Raw genomic sequence first — 19,636 nt, 5'->3', positions numbered from 1 at the left:
TGTACTTTTAACTGCAGAGATCTGCATTCCTTCCCTTTCTCCCCAGTTTCATGCAGAAGGGTGCAGGTCCTGTGATGCAAGACTTGGCATCCCACTTCACTGTTGAGCCTCAGTCAGGCATGCTGATTGCCTCCCAGCCTGATGAGAATGTTGAGATGCTCTTCCACCCTGCAAGTGAAATGGTCCTCAAGAACAAACCCAGCCTGTACTGCCAGGTGAGCCGCCTGGGCCAGGCTGCATTATCACATGGTGTTTTGGGAGCATAAACAAGATAGATGTCTAATGGAAGGAGAGCTTTAACTGGAGAATCCTCTCTCCTACATAAACAAACAAAGCCTTTCAACACCATTTGCGAGGCTTCTTAAGTGGAGCTGGGAATCTGGCTGGCCTCTATTGTTTACCAACACCTTCCTGTGGACACAGGTGGCAGATGCCAGCTCAGGTCGAGCAGGCCAGGCTTTTGCCAACATCCCAGTGAGGGTGTCGGCCGAAGCAGAGAACAGCAAGTAGAGGATTGTGCCTGCCTCACCCACTGACTTCAGAGCCGTCCGACTTTGGCACTGTGATGGAGGGCACCAAGAAGACCCGGGCTGTTGTGCTGAGGGACAAGCAGTCCAGGCCCCCTTCAAGTTCCGCAGCCGCTGGTCATCCGACTCCGGGGCCATGATCGAGGGCGGGCGCCACGAAGACCCGGGCTGTTGGGCTGTTGTGCTGAATGACAAGCAGTGCTAGACCTCTTCAAGTTCAGCAGCCGCCGGCCATCCGACTCTGGCACCGTGACCATGCATGGGCGCCAAGAAGACCCGGGCTGTTTTGCTGAGGGACAAGCAGTCCTGGCTGTCTTCAGCTTTCACAGACACCGGCTGTCCGACTCTGGCACCGTGATCGTGGGCAGGCACCAAGAAGACCTGGGCTGTTGTGCTGAGGGACAAGCAGTCGTGGCCCCCTTAAAGTTCCGCAGCCACCGGCCGTTCGACTCCGGCGCCGTGATCACAAGTGGGTGCCAAGAAGACCTGGTCTGTTGTGCTATTGTGCTGAATGACATGCAGTCATGGCCCTTTCAAGTTCCGCAGTCGCAACTGTCTCCTCTGCAGCGTATTGCCATTTTGGGGACAGGTACAAGGCCAAGAACTGTCCCAGCAACTCAGAGACTATAACCATTCTCAACAACTCTCCCATGTGGATGTAGAGGTCCAGTTCTCCTTTGAGAATGCAGGGCAAGCAGAGACATTCCTTTTGCACCCTCGCCGCATGACCCTGAAACCAAAGGAGAAGAAGGTTGGAGAAGGGCAGGTAGAGTGGGCACCGTTGAAGTGCCCAGGGGCTGCTCCTCCTGCTCACACTCAGAGCTCCTTTGATTTCTTCAGTGGGGCCATGTCCAGGAGCTGACCGTTTGGGCATACCCCACCTCCCCTGACTTCCTGGAAGACAAACTCATCTGCAGCATTGAGAAGAACCTGGAACCAGTGGTCTTCAGCCTGTGCTGCCATGAGGTAGACATGGCAATCTGTCTGGCCTCTTTATTGTTTACCAACCCCTTCCTGTGGACACAGGTGGCAGATGCCAGCTCTGGTCGAGCAGGCCAGCTTTTTGCCATCATCCCAGTGAGGGTGTCAGCCAAAGCAGAGTACAGTGAGTAGAGGATTGTGCCTGCCTCACCCACCGACTTAGGAGACGTCCGACTTTGGCACTGTGATGGTGGGTGCCAAGAACGCGCGAGATATTGTACTGAAGGACGAGCAGTCCAGGCCCCCTTCAAGTTCTACAGCCGCCGGCCGTCCAACTTTGGTGCCGTGATCGTGGGCGGGTGCCAAGATGACCCAGGATGTTCTGCTGAAGGACATGCAGTCATGGCCCATTTCAACATCCGCAGTTGCAACAGTCTCTTTTGCAGCCTTTTCCCCTTTTGTGGACAGGTACAAGGCCCAGAACTGTCCCGGCAACTCTGAGACTATACCTATCCTCAGCAACTCACCCACGGATGTAGAGGTCTAATTCTCCTTTGAGAATGCAGGGCAAGCAGAGACATTCCTTTTGCACCCTCGCCGCATGACCCTGAAACCAAAGGAGAAGAAGGTTGGAGAAGGGCAGGTAGAGCGGGCACCGTTGAAGTGCCCAGGGGCTGCTCCTCCTGCTCACACTCAGAGCTCCTTTGATTTCTTCAGTGGGGCCATGTCCAGGAGCTGACTGTTTGGGCATACCCCACCTCCCCTGACTTCCTGGAAGACAAACTCATCTGCAGCATTGAGAAGAACCTGGAACCAGTGGTCTTCAGCCTGTGCTGCCATGAGGTAGACATGGCAATCTGTATGGACTCTTTATTGTTTACCAACCCCTTCCTGTGGACACAGGTGGCAGATGCCAGCTCAGGTCAAGGAGGCCAGCCTTTTGCCGACATCCCAGTGAGGGTGTCAGCCGAAGCAAAGTACAGCAAGTAGAGGATTGTGCCTGCCTCACCCACCTACTTCGAAGCCGACTGACTTTGGCGCTGTGATGGTGGGCGCCATGAAACCCCAGGCTGTTGTTCTGAAGGACAAGCAGTCCAGGCCCCCTTCAATTTCTAGAGCCGCTGGCTGTCCGACTGTGGCGCCGTGATCGTGGGTGGGTGCTAAGAAGACCCAGGCTGTTGTGCTATTGTGGTGAAAAATAAGCTGTCCAGGCCCCCTTAAAGTTCTGCAGTTGCTGGCCGTCCGGCTCTGGCATGCTGATCATAGGCAGGCACCAAGAAAACCCAGGCAGTTGTGCTGTTGTGCTGAACAACAAGCAGCCCTGGCCCCCTTCAAGTTCCGGAGCCACCGGCCGTCTGACTGTTGCGCCGTGATCGTGGGCGGGTGCTAAGAAAACCAGGGCTGTTGTGCTGTGGGACAAACAGTCGTGGCACCCTAAGAGTTCCGCAGCCGCGGCCTGTCCGACCCTGGTGCCGTGACTGTGGGCTGGTAACACCAAGACCCGGCCTGTTGTGCTGAGGGACAAGCAGTCCTGGCCCTCTTAAAATTCTGCAGTCTCCAGCCTTCCAACTTGGTCGCCGTGATTGCGAGTGGGTGCCTAGAAGACCTCAGCTGTTATGCTGAACGACAAGTAGTCCTGGCCCTCTTAAAATTCCACAACCGCTGGCCGTCTGACTCCGGCAGCAGGATCGTGGGCGGGCGCCAAGAAGACCTGGGCTGTTTTGCTGAGGGACAAGCAGTCATGGCCCCCTTCAAGATCCGCAGCTGCCGGCCGTCCAACTCCGGCACTGTAATTGTGGGCGGGCGCTAAGAAGACCCGTGCTGTTGTGCTGAGGGACAAGCAGTCGTAGCCCCCTTCAAGTTCTGCAACCACCGGCCATCCGACTCTGGCGCCGTGATCATGGACGGGTGCCAAGATGACCCAGGATGTTCTGCTGAAGGACATGCCATCATGGCCCATTTCAACATCCGCAGTTGCAACAGTCTCTTTTGCAGCCTTTTCCCCTTTTGTGGACAGGTACAAGGCCCAGAACTGTCCCGGCAACTCTGAGACTATAACCATTCTCAACAACTCTCCCATGGATGTAGAGGTCCAATTCTCCTTTGAGAATGCAGAGCAAGCAGAGACATTCCTTTTGCTCCCTGGCCGCATGACCCTGAAACCAAAGGAGAAGAAGGTAGGAGAAGGGCAGGTAGAGTGGGCACGGTTGAAGTGCCCAGGGGCTGCTTCTCCTGCTCACACTCAGAGCTCATTTGATGTCTTCAGTGGGGCCATGTCCAGGAGCTGACCGTTTGGGCATACCCCACCTCCCCTGACTTCCTGGAAGACAAACTCATCTGCAGCATTGAGAAGAACCTGGAACCAGTGGTCTTCAGCCTGTGCTGCCATGAGGTAGACATGGCAATCTGTCTGGCCTCTTTATTGTTTACCAACCCCTTCCTGTGGACACAGGTGGTAGATGCCAGCTCAGGTTGAGGAGGCCAGGATTTTGCCAACATCCCAGTGAGGGTGTCAGCCAAAGCAGAGAACAGCAAGTAGAGGATTGTGTCTGTGCATAACTCTAAACCTAGACAAGTAAACCAGCCTAGGGTTAGGGATGGTCCCAAGAAAGAAGGGTTGGAGGCAAAGAACTTCTGGCACTTCAGCGCTCCCCTTGGAATGCCTATTGCAGCTGCTGTGTGCCTGGAGTTTAGGGCTTCCTGGTGTAAAAAAACCTAAACCACAGCCCAAACTGGAGGCAGGTAAAGCAACATAGGATTCTGGATCCTCTCAAGGAAAAAGCGGTGGAGGCAGCCATGTTGAGACACTTTTGCACTCCCCTTGTGATGCCTTTTGAAGCTGCAGTGTTCCTGGAGTTTAGGGCTTCCTGGTTTAAAAAAACCCGAACCCTAGTGTCGCAGTCGAGGCGGTCACGACATTAAAGCAGTGACCACAAGCTGTCTCCGTCTCAGTCTCAGTTATCAACCATTAGCAACCGTTGGCAACAGTTGGCAACACTTTATTAGTGAAAATGGCTCATCTTTTATACACTTTCGAGTTGCTTCCCATTCAGCTGCAGAATACTGTTATCGTTCTTCTCTCGATCTCCTTGGTTTTCAGCTTCTTCTTCTTACTTCTCTCTCCTTTAGCTAACAGGCCCGCTGCTAGCCCCTTCCACAATTCCCCCTTTTTTGTTTTTTGACCTGTAAATACAGCTGCTATAGATTTTTGCAGGGCCCTTTGCAAAAACCCAAGCAGAGAGGGGACACACAAAATCACAATCACAACCATCAACAAAATTCCCATTCTTAATGCAATTGTTCCTGTCCTTCATCCATCTTTACGTATTGATATATGGTCTTATATATAGCCAGTGTCATCCGCATGTTCTGCTTCAGTTGCAGAACCATCGATCCTGTCCTTTCCCGCACACTCTAGGTAAGGTTTGACACAGCGAGCAGGAACCCATCGAGGACTATTATCTGTCAAAACAGAAGCATAACCCCTCCCCCAGGTTATCAGTTCCACATGACCAGACCATATACCAGTAATCAAATCCTTGACCCATACCTTGACATTTCTATGGAAATTTGGTTGCTTATAATTCAAAGAAGAAAAATGGCAAAAGATTGGAGATAACTGTGAGTCAGGTAGGGGACGCAAGAAGTTTAACACATAAACAGCTTTATCTAATCTCACTTGAGGTGACTCCTGTTGCATTCCCCCTTTTTGTTTTGAACCTGACATTTAAGAAGTCCATGAGCTCTTTCAATAATTGCTTGGCCCTTGGGGACATGTGGAATACCTGTTGAGTGCTCAATGCCCCAGGCATGAAAGAATGCTTGCATTTTTTGTGAAGCATATGCTGGGCCGTTACCTGTTTTTACGTGACACGGAACACCTAAAATAGAAAAGGCATGATAAAAATGATGAATAGCATCTCAAGTTTTTTCTTCTGTGAATGCTGAAGCAACCATTGCATGAGAAAAAGTATCAACTGTAACATGAACATACTTAAAGCGACCAGATTCTGGCATTTTTGTAACATCAGTTTGCCATTCTTCTAACGCAGAAAGACCTCTAGTGTTAGTACCATAATACTGAGTGACATGAGTAGGCCACGATTGAGGCCAGCAAAGTCGCAAGAGTATTGTGACATCTGCTCCAGTGTCAATCAAACCTGTTACTGATATAGTTCCTGGATGACATCCACTGGCGGTGAGAGTGCATGTCTTTTCTGGACGGCTCTCTGTTACTTTCTCAGTCCAGAACACTTGAGGTACTCCTGTCAAGCCAGAGCTTCCTGTGCCGTGACTTCAGTCCACTGTATTTGGAACAGAACTCACAAAAGGTATAAATTGAGCAATGCAAGTTCCTTTCTGAATAGTGACAGGAGGATCATCAATGGATACCATGGCATGAATCTGCCCTAAATAATCAGCATCAATAAGCCCTAGATGCGCATGAATACCTCTAAGTATAGTACTTGATCTCCCTATCAAAAATGCACTCAATCTCCGTCCTATCGGACCATAGGCATCAAGGGGTACCTTACATATTTCTTTTGTTAAAACGGTTACTGTGTCAGCTGTTGGTATATCAATCCCTGCGGACCCGCTTGTTGCCCCTGAGTATTGTTCACAAATGGGTAGCTTTGCAGGGCTGGGAAGGCCCGCATTTGCTGTTGTGGTTGTTGGGGTATTTGTTTCCCCACACGCCCCCTCGCGCTCCTCTTTGGGTTTCCCGGCAATAGCTGACCATTTGCATGATATTTACTCCTGCATTGCTTAGCGTAGTGCCCAGATTTAACACAATGATTGCATACGACATCGCTGCTTGCACTTGGCCTAAATGTTGTTTTCTGGACAGTACACTGTGACTTTACGTGCCCTTGTTGTCCACAATTATAACACTTCGATGGAGGTCTTAGCACTGCAGCAAGAGCTGCCATTTTATGCTCAACTGAACCAACTTTTGAGCAAGCAGTAACCATTTCAGACAAGGTGGGTTCCCCAGGAAAAGTGTCAATAATCTTTCAATCTGGGTTTGCATTTTCTGTAGCCAATTGTACGCACAATTTGTCTTGCAAAGTTTCATCATCTACCTGTTTCTCAATAGCGGCAGCAAGTTTTTTTGCAAACTGCAAAAATAGTTCTCTCGTCCCTTGTTGTATAGTGATATATTTCTGTTTTGGAGCTGCCATTTCCATTGTTTTAGTTAAAGCATTCATGCCAATTTGCTGAGCTTGTGCCAAAATCGAAGGATCCCACCTTGCCTGTAAATCCGGATTAGCAAAAGGCCCAGTGCCCAGTAGGACATCAACACCCACAGCATGACGAGGGTCATGTTGAGGTAACTGCATATATGTTAAAGCGGTGCGCTCAGCCACTCGCCTCCAAGTTTCTTGAAATACACCATATTGTACTGGCTGGAATAGAATTGTAGCAAGATGAGTGATGTCATAAGGTGCAAGCAAATCTGCATTAATTACATGTATTAATTGCATTACCTCTGAGGAATTAATACCATACTGAGCTACTTTCAGTTGGAGGTCTTGCACAACCCTCCAGGCAAAGACGTGATGACTGTCGTTCTGTCCTGTTCCAGGAACTGCTTTGAAAACTGGAAAAGCCATAGGGTTATCACAAGCAACATTTGCATTGGCACTGTTCTCCTGAGGTACTCTTGGAGCACCTAACCTTTCTGTGATGTCCCAATTCTTTTCTTCAACTGCTTTCCTCCTAACAAATTCCCAAAATTCGAGGGTGTCGAGGAAGCACAGTTACTTGACATGGAGGCAAAGTCCATGGGGCAGTAAGGCTAGGGCTCTTAGGAGATGAAGGGACCAGAGCTCCTTGCCCCAACTCAGGTGTTACTGCGGGTGACTCATCACTTGATTCGCTGTTGCTGTCACTGTCAGGTAAAGGAGGATACAGCCTTGCAGGTTGTTCAAGCCACTCAGAGGGGAGCCGGGGGCCGGACGACTGGACCAGAGAGGAAGGAAGCGGTGCGGCAGATGGCTGGGTTTCTCTCTCTGCTAAAGACATTTCAGCTAACTGGCTTAGCAGTGTAGGTGTAGTATATTCAGGCACCATCGCGAGCTGCTGCGCAGGTGTGAGATAAGGAGGCTTAGGGGTCTGATAAGAAGAGGCAAGGGCAGGTTGCCCAGAAGTTTTGGCAGCTTTCCCAGAAGCCTTGGCAGCTTTCCGAGTAGCTTTGGCAGCTTTCCCAGAAGAGCCCCCTTCTACCTCAGAGGCTCTCCCGTCAGGTTCTGTTATCAGCCCCGACTCTTCATCCGCATCTTGGTCCGTTTCTCTCTCTATTTTCCATTCCTTTAAAGCCTCAAAGAGCGAGTTCCAAGTAACTGCTAGATCAACAACTGTTTTATTTCCCGCTTGAATGACTTGCCAAAGTCTGTCCCCGACCTTTTTCCATGCCTTAACACTAAATGCTGTGTCGGGATCAGTGCCAAAATTCTGTGATTTAGCCCACAGCAATATATTACGAAGTGTGTAGTCTGACATATTAATTCCTTATTTCTTAACAAAACTTTCCATGTAGACAGAACATTTTCATCCTCTTTAGATAAATTTTGTCCCATTATTACTAGTTGGTGGCTCACCTACTTCCAGGTGTGTTGATTGGAGGGAATCAGGTCCGGACCTCCCAGTGGCTTCCACCTGCCACTCTCAGCTGCACCAACGCCGCCTCCCCCACTACGTCCCAGTGGGTCACGGTTGCCAATTGCTAGGACCCCGTATGGGCCCCCACCGACTATGTTCTTATCACGTCGGCGGTCACCAAAATGTCGCAGTCGAGGCGGTCACGACATTAAAGCAGAGACCACAAGCAGTCTCCACGTCAGTCTCAGTTGTCAACCGTTAGCAACCATTAGCAACCGTTGGCAACAGTTGGCAACACTTTATTAGTGAAAATGGCTGATCTTTTATACACTTTCCAGTTGTTTCCCATTCAGCTGCAGAATGCTGTTATCATTCTTCTCTCAATCTCCTTGGTTTTCAGCTTCTTCTTCTTACTTCTCGCTCCTTTAGCTTTCGGGCCCGCTGCTAGCCCCTTCCACACCCTAGCCGTAACTGGTGGCATATAAATCAGATTAGGGTTAAGGATGGTCCCAATGAAAAAACAGTGGAGGTAGCCATGTTGTGGCAATTTTACACTCCCACTAGCCTTTGGCAGCTGCAGCATTCCTAGAGCTCAGGGCTTCCTGGTTTAAAAAGCCATAACCCTAGCCCTAACTGGAGGCATGTAAACCAACATAGGGTTCTGGATCCTCTCAAGGAAAAAGCGGTGGAGGCAGCCACATTGAGACACTTTTGCGCTCCCCTTGTGATGCCTTTTGCAGCTGCAGTGTGCCTGGATTTAGGGCTTCCTCATTTAAAAAAACCCGAACCGCAGCCCTAAGTGGAGGCATATAAATCAGCCTATGGTTAGGGATGGTTCCTAGTAAAAAGCGGTGGAGGCAGCTATGTTGTGGCGCTTTTGCGCTCCCCTTGGGATGCCTTTTGCAGCTGCAGTGTGCCTGGATCTCAGGGCTTCCTGGCTTAAAAAACTCTAAGCCTAGGCGTAACCCTAACCCCAACCCTAGGGAGGTAAATCAGCCCAGTTTAACATATGGTCCCAAGGAAAAAGCTGTGAAAGCAGCCAGGTTGTGGCACTATTGCACTTCTCTTGGGATGCCTTTCGCAGCTGATGTGTGCCTGGATCTCAGATCTTCCTGTTTTAAAAATCCCTAGCCCTAGGCGAAACCCTGCCCCTGAACTGAGGCAGGTAAATCAGCCTAGTGTTGGGGATGGTCCGAAGGAAAAAGCTGTGGAGGCAGCCATGTTTTGGCACTTTTGCGCTGCCCTTGGGATGCCTTTGGCAGCTGCAGTGTGCCTCAAGCTCAGGGCTTCCTGATTTAAAAAACCCTAACCCTAGGTGTAACCATAACCCTAGGCAGGTAAATCAGCCTATGGTTAGGGATGGTCCCTTGGAAAAAGCTGTGAAAGCAGACATGTTGAGGCACTTCTGCGCTCCCCTCGGGATACCTTTCACAACTGAAACGTTCCTGGAGCTCAGGGCCTTCTCGTTTAAAAAATGCTAACCCTAGGCCTAACTGGAGGCATGTAAATCAGCCTTAGGGATTGTTGTGGAGAGTTTTGTCAAAGAGTGGCTTGAGGAGAGGGGACACAGCCAAATCAATTTGGTAAAGATGTCCTAACTAGGGCAGAGGCCCTTTTGCAGGCAGGGTGTCCTTGTTCACAAAGAAGATGATGAAGTTATGCAAGGACGGGGTGTGGAATGCAGAAGTTGCTATTCTTGCTAACCACAGGAATGTAGATAAAGGCTAAATTAGGCGGGGTTGACATGTATCTGAATAGCCAGCCCAGAGCTCAGCTTTTGCAATATGTATGAGGCTCATTATGTGCTGTATTTAGGTTGCCGAATCAATCAATAAATTAGACCTGTTGATGACCATCTGATGTCCTGGTCTCCTTGTTTTGACAAAAGGTGGCCCCGACGTTTGCCCCCGCGTCTCGCTGAAAAAGAAAATGGGGGGGGGACATGCCACAGTCGAGGGGAGTTGGAGTTGGGTCCTGATCACAGCCGGGATGGTGCCGGAATTTTGAAGCACCCTCAAGGTTCACATCGGTGACTCGAGCCATATGTGTCTGCCAGAGCCTGGAAAGCTGCAACAGCGCTGACGTATACGAATAGGTATGGATAGGCAAGCAGCATATGATCTTTTCGCCGTGTATTTAGAAAGGCGAGGAGTAAAGGGGATAGATCTAAAAAAGGAGCTACCAGGGTTGTTAGCCTATGGCTATGCTAAGGGGGTTTTCCTTAACCCAAATACGGTCCATGAGCTCGCGGAATGGAAAAAATTTGGGGATATACTGTGGGAAACGGTGTTAGAAGATGATAAGATAGCAAAGAAAGGGCAAGCCATGGCGGGTGGTGCACAATACACTGCTTTAGCATCTCTGAGTGCAAGGCAGCAGAAAGGGTGACAGAAGCTCGTAAGAGGAATATAGGGTATGGTCGTGAGGACGATCCTCTTGTGCCTTCGGTAAACAAGGTGTTAATACCAAAGGGTTCACAACAGTGTGGTATGCAGGATCTTGTTACAGGCGTGGGGGGGGCCGTCTGCACCTCCTCTGTCGGAGGAGGAGGACGAGTTGGAGGACGGCAGAGAGAGCGAGCTAAGCCTGCCGCCCCCCCACAGAGTGCGAGCCAAGCCTGCCGCCTCCCCGCAGAGAGGGCGAGCCAAGCCTGCTGCCTCCCCCACCCAAATGGCCTGCGCAGAAGCGCCAACAGCGCAGAACTCTTGGAGAGTCAGATCCTATCCCAGGGGCATTCAGTGACTTGTGGGAGGAGATGGCTAAACAGAGGAGGGAGGCTTGGGCTACTCTGGCAAAAGAGGCAATGCAAACAGGAGATGGTGAGGCTATGGAGGCTGCTTCTGCTCTTGCCTGTCTGGTTACATACACGCCACAGTATGATGCTCAGGGGAATCACACACAGCATCTGGCGGAGTACACCCCTTTAGACTGGAAGTTGTTATCTCAGTTGCGGTCCACAGTCAGTTCGGTGTAAAAAGCGAACCTGTTAGGCAGATGCTGGATTATCTCTTTAATACGCAGATTTTGTGCCCAAATGATTTGAAGGGAGTAGTACAGTTAATATTTACTCAGCATCAGCAGTTGTTGTTTAATGCGCATTGGCAAGCCTTGGTTAATGAGTCGGTTGCGACCCAGCGAGCTCAGGGGGACCCACTGCATGGAGTGACGATAGATGAGCTCACGGGTTTAGGGGCATATTTGTGCACGGAGGCACAGTTGATATCAGGAGCAGATAAGCTTAGAGAAGCCATGCGGTTGGTACGTGCTGCCATAGACAGGGTTAAAGAGCCAGGAGGGCTGCCGGCGTACATGGGCATAAAAAAAGGTAGAGAGGAATCGTTTGGGAGTTTTATTGACAAAGCAGCTGTGGCCATAGACCGGGTGGGAGTCGCAGAATATATGAAGGGGGCACTATTAAAGCAGTGCACCTTACAAAATAGCAATCCGGCAACGCAAAGGGTGCTAGCCACTCTGGGAGCAAATTGGACCATTGAGGAAGCGCTAGAGCGAATGGCATTACAGCCAACAGCCTCACAGGCATTTTTAGTAGATGCCTTAAAGGAATTAGGATTAGGACTGCAAAAGCAAGCAGAGTCCACTCCAAATCAGGTGTTAGCTGCTCTTGCTCCTCTCCAAAACAGCTTAATGGCAGTCACGCAGGGAGGCTCGAGATCACATCTCAAGTGCTACCGATGCGGCAATGGGGGACACATGCGCCAAGAATGCAGAGCGACTGGCGTATGGTGCCAAAGCTGCCAGTCTAGCTCCCACAACACCACAGCTTGTCGGCGCCTATGGGGAAATGGACAGAGGAGCACGATCAGTGGCCATGTCCAGACACAAGTTGCCGCCGTGACATCAGCGCCACCTCCTGTCTGCAGCCAGCAACAGCAGGGAGCCTCGGCTTGGACATATCAGCAGCAGTAGACGTCACATTAATGACGAACCGGCCTGAAAGGATACCATCTGGAGTAAATGGTCCTCTCACGCTACAAGGACAAAAATGTGGAGCATTATTACTAGGATGCTCCTCGACATCCATGCTGGGACTATTTGTATTGCCTGGGGTCATAGATGCGGGCTATACAGGAGAAATACAAACCATAGCTTACACCCCTTATCCCCCGATAAAGATAACAAAAGGTCAGCGTGTTGCGCAATTGGTACCGTTACTGCAGATGACATTGAGTATTCCATCGCTCACTGGACAGAAGCGTGATGGAAAGGGTTTTGTCTCCACCGGCATTACACTCCTGACTGTAGATCTACAGGAGAGGCCAAAACAGAGAGTTGAGATCACCCATGGACATCAGAGTATAACCCTTTATGGACTATTGGATACGGGAGCAGACATCAGCGTTATATCTCCGGAAGCATGGCCACAGCATTGGCCCTTGCTCCCATCAACAAATATGCTTACAGGAGTAGGAGGACTTACCTTGGCAAGCAGAGCACTGCCTCTGTCGGTGCGCATTGATGGGCAACAAGTGTCTGTTGTGTTTTCAGTCATTCAGTTGCCTCCTACGGTCTCTTGCCTGATAGGCAGGGACATTTTAACACAGCTGGGGGTGGTGTTGACCAATCACCACCCTTTGGGGTAATTGCCATTGCTTGGACTTTCCCCATTCCACTCACCTGGAAAACAGATACACCGGTGATGGTTAAGCAATGGCCCTTGAAAGGGGAGAGTCTTATGCATGCCCATGAATTGGTGAAGGAACAATACTCGCAAGGACGTTTACGACTCTCAACGAGTCCTTGGAACACGCCCATTTTTGTGCTTAAGAAGAAATCAGGAAAATACCGCCTGGTACACGATCTACGAGCTGTGAATGACCAGATGGAACCGATGGGGGCCTTGCAACCTGGTCTTCCAAATCCAGCCATGATCCCACAAGATTGGCCACTTCTAATCATCGACTTAAAGGATTGTTTTTTCACTATTGGGCTGCATCCCGATGACATGAAGAGGTTCGCCTTTACCCTACCAGCAATAAATCGTGGAGAACCAGAAAAAATATTTGAATGGACGTCATTGCCGCAGGGGATGCGCAATTCCCCTGTATTGTGCCAGATTTATGTTGATGCTGCATTACAGCCATTGCGTCAGCAGTGGCCAGCTACCATAATATATCATTACATGGATGATATCTTGTTTGCGCAGAAACAACCACTTTCCCCTTTGCAGGTTGACAGCATCAGAGACACTCTTGCAGTATATTCACTTGTTTTTGCCACAGAGAAAATTCAGACCACAAAACCATGGAAGTATTTGGGATGGACTTTAATGGACCAAACAGTGGTGCTCCAAAAATTAGAACTGCACTTGGACATTAAGACTTTGCATGATGCTCAAAAGTTGCTAGGAGACTTACAGTGGCTAAAACCCATTGTGGGAATACCAAATCATTTGTTAGAAACTTTACGACCCTTGTTAAAGGGCACTGATCCCACTACCCCTGTGTGCCTCACGAAGGAACACCATCTTGTCTTGCAGCAAATCAGTAACTGTGTGCAACAAGGATATGTGTCTCATCGACAAGTAGATTGCCCTATTGACCTCACCATTTGGAATAGCCCTTGTCACCTGCTTGGCGCTGTCTCCCAATGAGAGAACAAAACGGGGGAGTACGGGTATTGGAATGGCTGTCACCACCACTACAACATAAAAGAACAATATTCTCAAAAATCAAACAATTGGCTGCATTGATCAGAAAAGGCCATCTCAGAATTACTGAAGTGGATGGTCGAGAACCTGCCACCATTAGGCTACTAATGGAAAAAGAAACGCTGGACTGGTACCTGGTTAATTCAACGGACCTACAGGAAGCATTATTGACATCATCTGCAAAAGTGGAGACAAGCAAGTTAGTGCCCAGGGTCCTGCAATGGATGACAGAATGGGACTGGATCACTCGGCCGCTGAGAAGAGAGCGTCCCATAGAAGGAGCCACCATAGCCTTCACAGACGCACGGAAAAAATCAAGATATGCTGCTGTCACCTGGCAAGAAAAAGGACAATGGAAGCATCAACTTCTTACAGCAGACCCTGCAGACAGCCTACAAACCTTAGAATTGTTAGCAGTAGTATGGGCAATGTCCAACCTGCATGAGCCTTTGAATGTGGTCACAGACTCTATGTATGTCCCTGGAGTAGCCAGACGTATAGAAGGAGCAGCAATTAAGGAAGTGAATAACAAACAGCTGTATGAGTTACTGGTTCAATTAAGGAAAGCTCTCCGGGATAGAAGTGCAGTGTACTCTGTAATCTATATCAGAAGTCATAAGTGGTCTGAAGGTCTAGGGGAAGGGAATGAGCGTGCAGATAAATTGGTTACTTTACCCATTGATAACTCTTGTCCTGTTGATAAGCATACATTGGCAAGAGAAGCCCATAGTAGATATCATCAAAATGTGAAAGGGCTGGCGAGGAACTTTTATCTGGGCTTATCAGAAGCTAAGGCCATTGTCAGGGCATGTCCAATACGCAGTTATAATGGGGGAATAGGTCTGGGCTGCGGAGTTAATCCTCGAGGTTTAGAAATGAATGAGAAATGGCAAATGGATGTCACGCATGTAGCTAGGTTTGGTAGGCTTAAGTATGTGCATGTTACTATAGATACATATAGCCATTACATATGGGCTACAGCTCAGGGAGGAGAGAAAGCGATACATGTAACCAGGCATTTATTGAGCTGCTTTGCTGTCATGGGAGTCCCAAAAGGTATCAAAGCAGATAATGATCCAGCTTACACAAGTGCTAGGGTCCGAAATTTTTGAACCAATGGTCTGTCAAGCATGTGACAGGTATTCCGCACTCCCCCACAGGACAGGCGATAGTAGAAAGAGCAAATGGTACCCTCAAACAATATATCGACAAACACCAGGATTTAAAGGACCCACAAGCATGCCTGGCTAAGGTTTTGTATGTGATCAATCATTTATGTATTTTTGGGGAGGACGATGCCCCCCCTGCAGTTAAACATCACCTGAGATCAAGTCAGGAAACTGTTAGGGAAACAGAGGTGTGGGTGAAGTATAAGAACCCAAGCACAGGGATATGAGAAAAGCCGGCAAAAGTGCTATATTGGGGTCGGGGATATCTTTGTGTTTCTTCACCAACAGGCCTTTGTGGGTGCCTGCCAAGTGGACTAAACCTGTCTTTGATGCAGCATCTAGTGGACAATCTTATGGAGGGGGACAAGGAGCATCTGAAGAAGAAGCTGCCGCTGATCTTACGACCCTTATTGCTGCAACTGAGGGGACACTCGAAAGCGGTGGACAGAGCAGTGACATGCCGCTACCGGACGGCCAAAGAGCTGATTGACACTGTTGAAGCACTATCAACCTTCCACATAAAAGGACCAGCAAGGGAGCGTTGCCTTGAGTGTTGCAGCCCCTGTTGTGCTGCGTGGGTAGCTCTATATTGTGGGGGCTGTGGTAAAACCTTTTGGTTAGAACAGTCCGGGATCTGGGGTTTATGGTGTAATACCTGCAAGCATGACTACACCTGGGGGGAAGACTGGCAGAGGGAACTAAGGAGACAGACGGGGCTAGGTACGGCTCTGGATTTAAATCTTTACGAGTCTCCTGAGCAGAAAATCTTTGCCTACTACTGGTGGGAGGTACAGTGTATTGTGAAAAGAGTTAAAGCTCAAAGTAAGTCATACATAGCTTCTGCTAGGTGTAGACAATTGGTGCCTTTAACACAGCATTCAGTTGTAGGACCCATCAAAGGAGATCCCGATCAGGCATTGGACTCCTGCATCGAGGCCCTACAGAGATGGAGATTGCAAGAGTTAGGATCGATGAGGTTAAAGACAGATAAGAAAAGGAAAGCAAGAAAGAAAACAGAAAAATGAGGCTTATTTTTGTTATACTACTGAGTGCTGTGACGGATGGGGCAGTAGGAGTAACACACTTTAATCAGCCAAGAGATAATATATGGATAATGCTTGCTAATCAAACTAACCAATCATCACTTTGTCTTAGCCTTGAAGGGGTTACTAACCCATTTTGAACATGCTTGGTGGGACTCCCAGTGTGGTCTCCTCGGGAATTTTGCAGTCTGATTGATAACCACACTCTATGCACGTACAATATGACAAACATTAGGTTACCCACGCAACAAGGGTACACTACAAGTTAAAGTGACAGTTACCACCAATGCTTAATAATCTTATCACTTAATATTACCTTGTACTCTCCTCCAGAGGAGTTGGATCTCTTCGGAAGTGCAAACGCCAGCATGACTAACACCTCAAATGGCGGATGGTTCAGTTTCGATCCCTTAGATCCCCAGAATTTAAATCAGCATAGAGGAACATGGGCTACCCTAGATTCATCCCTGAATTTGGGTACAGTGTCTCAGCAGCTTTACAGCCAATGTAATGGCACTAGCATCACGGCACCGATGAAATTACCCACAGGGATATTTTTAATTTGTGGAGACAGAGCTTGGAATGGTATACCAGCCAGGCCACAGGGTGGATCTTGCTATTTGCGAAAACTGTCATTGTTTCATCCCAATGTGTCTTTATTTATGCAATTGAGTCAAAATTCAAGCAGAAAGAGACGCAGCCTGCATGACTTAGACTGCAGCCAGATAGGAGACCCACATTTTGGAGTGAGTTAAAACAAGTGATAGTTTCAACTGTCTTGCCAGGAGGAGCTTCTAATAAAGCTATGAACTTAGCAAAGCAATTGGGATGCTGGGCCAAGGATGAGTTAAGCAAGACGTCATCAATTTTAGATATGATAACCGCAGATGTGCAAAGTGTTAATCATGCTGTTTTGCAAAATAGAGCCGCTATAGATTTTTGCTTTTAGCACAAGGGCATGGATATGAAGAGTTTGAGGGAATGTGCTGCATGAACTTGTCCGATCACTCTGTATCTATTCATGCGAAGATAAAAGAATTACAGCAGGGACTTCACAATCTTAAAGAAGAAGAGGGTTTAGGAATCAACGAATGGCTTAAAAGCTTAGGACTTTGACCATGGCTGAGAAACCTTGTGACATATGCTATAGGGATACTGGGTGTGATTTTGATGCTTTTGCATATTTTGCCTTGTATCTTTAATTGTATTCAAAATATGGTCAGCTGAATGATAGAAAAGAACCTGGCAGACTAGCCTCCTTGCCCAAGAACAAAATGGCGGAAGTGGAGAGTTTTGTCAAAGAGTGGCTTGAGGAGAGGGGACACAGCCAAATCAATTTGGTAAAGATGTCATAACTAGGGCAGAGGCCCTTTCGCAGGCAGGGTGTCCTTGTTCATAAAGAAGATGCTGAAGTTATACAAGGACGGGGTGTGGAATGCAGAAGTTGCTGTTCTTGCTAACCACAGGAATGTAGATAAAGGCTAAATTAGGCGGGGTTGACATGTATCTGAATAGCCAGCCCAGAGCTCAGCTTTTGCAATATGTATGAGGCTCATTATGTGCTGTATTTAGGTTGCCGAATCAATCAATAAATTAGACCTGTTGATGACCATCTGATGTCCTGGTCTCCTTCTTTCGACAGATTGTCCCAAGGAGAAAGTGGTGGAAGCAGCCATATTGTGGCACTTTTGCGCTCCCGTTTGGATGCCTTTCACAGCTGCTGTGTGCCTGGAGCTCAGGGCTTCCTTGTTTAAAAATCCTAGCCCTAGGATTATCCCTAACTGGAGGCAGGTAAATCAGCCTAGGTTTAGGGATGGTCCCAAGGAAAAAGCGGTGGAGGCAGCCATGTTGTGGCACTTTTGCATTCCCCTTGGGCTGCATTTCGCAGCTGCAGTGAGCCTGGATGTCAGGGCTTCCTGGTTTAAAAAATTCTAACCCTAGTCCTAACAGGAGGCATGTAAATCAGCCTCGGGTTAGGGATGGTTCTAAGGAAAAAACTGTAGCGGTAGCCATGTTGTGGAACTTTTGCGCTCCCCTTGGGATGCCTGTTGCAGGTGCAGTGTGCCTGGAGCTCAGGGCTTCCTGGTTTAAAAAACCCTAGCCCTATGCATAACTCTGAACCTAGACAGGTAAATCAGCCTAGGGTTCGGGATGGTCCCAAGGAAACAGCAGTGAATGCAGCCATGTTGTGGCACTTTAGCGCTCCCCTTTGAATGCCTTTCACAGCTGCAGTGTTCCTAGAGCTCAGGGCTTCCTGGTTTGAAAAACCCTAAGCATAGACTTAACCCTACCCCTAAACTTAGGCAGGTAAAACTACATAGGGTTGGGTATGGTCCCTAGGAAAATGATGTGGAGGCAGCCATGTTGTGGCACGTTTGTTCTCCCCTTGAGATGCCTTTCGCAGCAGCAGTGTTCCTAGAGCTCAGGGCTTCCTGGTTTGAAAAACCCTAACTCTGGCCCTAACTGGAGGAAGGTAAATCAGCATAGGGTTTGTAATTGTCCCAAGGAAAAAGCTGTGAAAGCAGCCACGTTGTGGCACTTTTGTGCTCCCCTTGGGATGCCTTTGGCAGCTGCAGTGTGCCTGGATCTCAGGGCATCCTGGTTTAAAAAACCCTAGCTTTAGTCTTAACTGTAACCCTAACCTCGGCTGGTAAATCAGTGTAGGTTTAGGCTTGGTCCCAAGTAAAAAGCGCTGGACTCAGGCATGTTTTGGCATGTTTGCTCTCCCCTTGGGATGCCTTTTTCAGCAGCAGTGTTCCTAGTGTTTAAGGCTTCCTTGTTTAAAAAACCCTAGCAATAACACTAATGCTAGGCAGGTAAATCAGCCTAGGGTTAGTGATGGTCCCAAGGAAAAGGCTGTGAAAGCAGCCATGTTGTGGTACTTTTGCGCTCCCCTTGGGATGTGTTTCACAGTTCAAGTTTGCCTGGAGTTTAGGGCTTCCTGGTTTAAAAACCCTAACCCCATCCCAAACCGGGGGCATGTAAATCAGCCTAGGGTTTGGGATGGACTGAATGAAAAAGACCTTGAGGCAGCCATGGTGTGGCGCCCTTGCGGTCCCCTTGGGATGCCTTTCACAGCTTCTGTGTGCCTGGAGCTCAGGGGTTCCTGGTTTAAAAAACCCTAGCCTGAGGCTTAACCATAATCCTAACCCTAGGCCGATAAATCAGCCTAGGGTTAGTGATTGTCCCAAGGAGAAAGCGTTGGATGCAGCAATGTTGTGGCGCTTTTGCGCTCCCTTTGGGCTGCTTTTCACAGCTGCAGTGTGCCTGGGGTTTAGGGCTTCCTGGTTTACAAACCTGTAACCCTAGCCATAACTGGAGGCAGGTAAATCAGCGTAAGCTTAGGCATGGTGCCAAGGAAAAAGTGGTGGAGGCAGCCATGTTGTGGAACTTTTGCACTCCCCTTGGGAAGGCTTTCACAGCTGCAGTGTGCTGGCAGATAAGGGCTTCCTGGTTTACAAAATCGTAACCCTAGCCCTAACTGTAACCCTAAACCCTGGCCCTAACCCTAGACCTATCCCAACCCTAACCCTAACTCTAACCCAAAAACTAACCCCAAATCCCAACCCTAACCCTAATCCTAACCCATAAAGTAACTCCTAAAACTAACTCTAACCCTAACTGGAACCTGACCTTTAAAACTAATCCTAACCCTAAAACTAACCCTTAAAACTAGCTCTTAAAAGTAACTCCTAAAACTAACTC

The 19,636-nt window shown here is 48.7% G+C and overlaps 1 protein-coding gene across 1 annotated transcript in view; it reads left to right on the top strand.

The window, feature by feature from the left end:
- The window catches only part of LOC131092394 (UDP-N-acetylglucosamine transferase subunit ALG13 homolog), a 41,105-nt gene extending 23,562 nt beyond the window's left edge, over positions 1-17,543 (top strand). Inside the window, 1 exon segment of the mRNA XM_058039076.1 lies at positions 15,177-17,543. The gene's annotated coding sequence lies outside the window, so the exon portion shown is untranslated.
- The last annotated feature ends 2,093 nt before the right edge of the window (positions 17,544-19,636 follow it).

Source organism: Melospiza georgiana, chromosome 21 (genome assembly GCF_028018845.1).
Source record: "Melospiza georgiana isolate bMelGeo1 chromosome 21, bMelGeo1.pri, whole genome shotgun sequence".
In the NCBI taxonomy this organism is placed as follows: Eukaryota; Metazoa; Chordata; class Aves; order Passeriformes; family Passerellidae; genus Melospiza; species Melospiza georgiana.
This window is presented reverse-complemented; position numbering and strand designations above follow the sequence as displayed.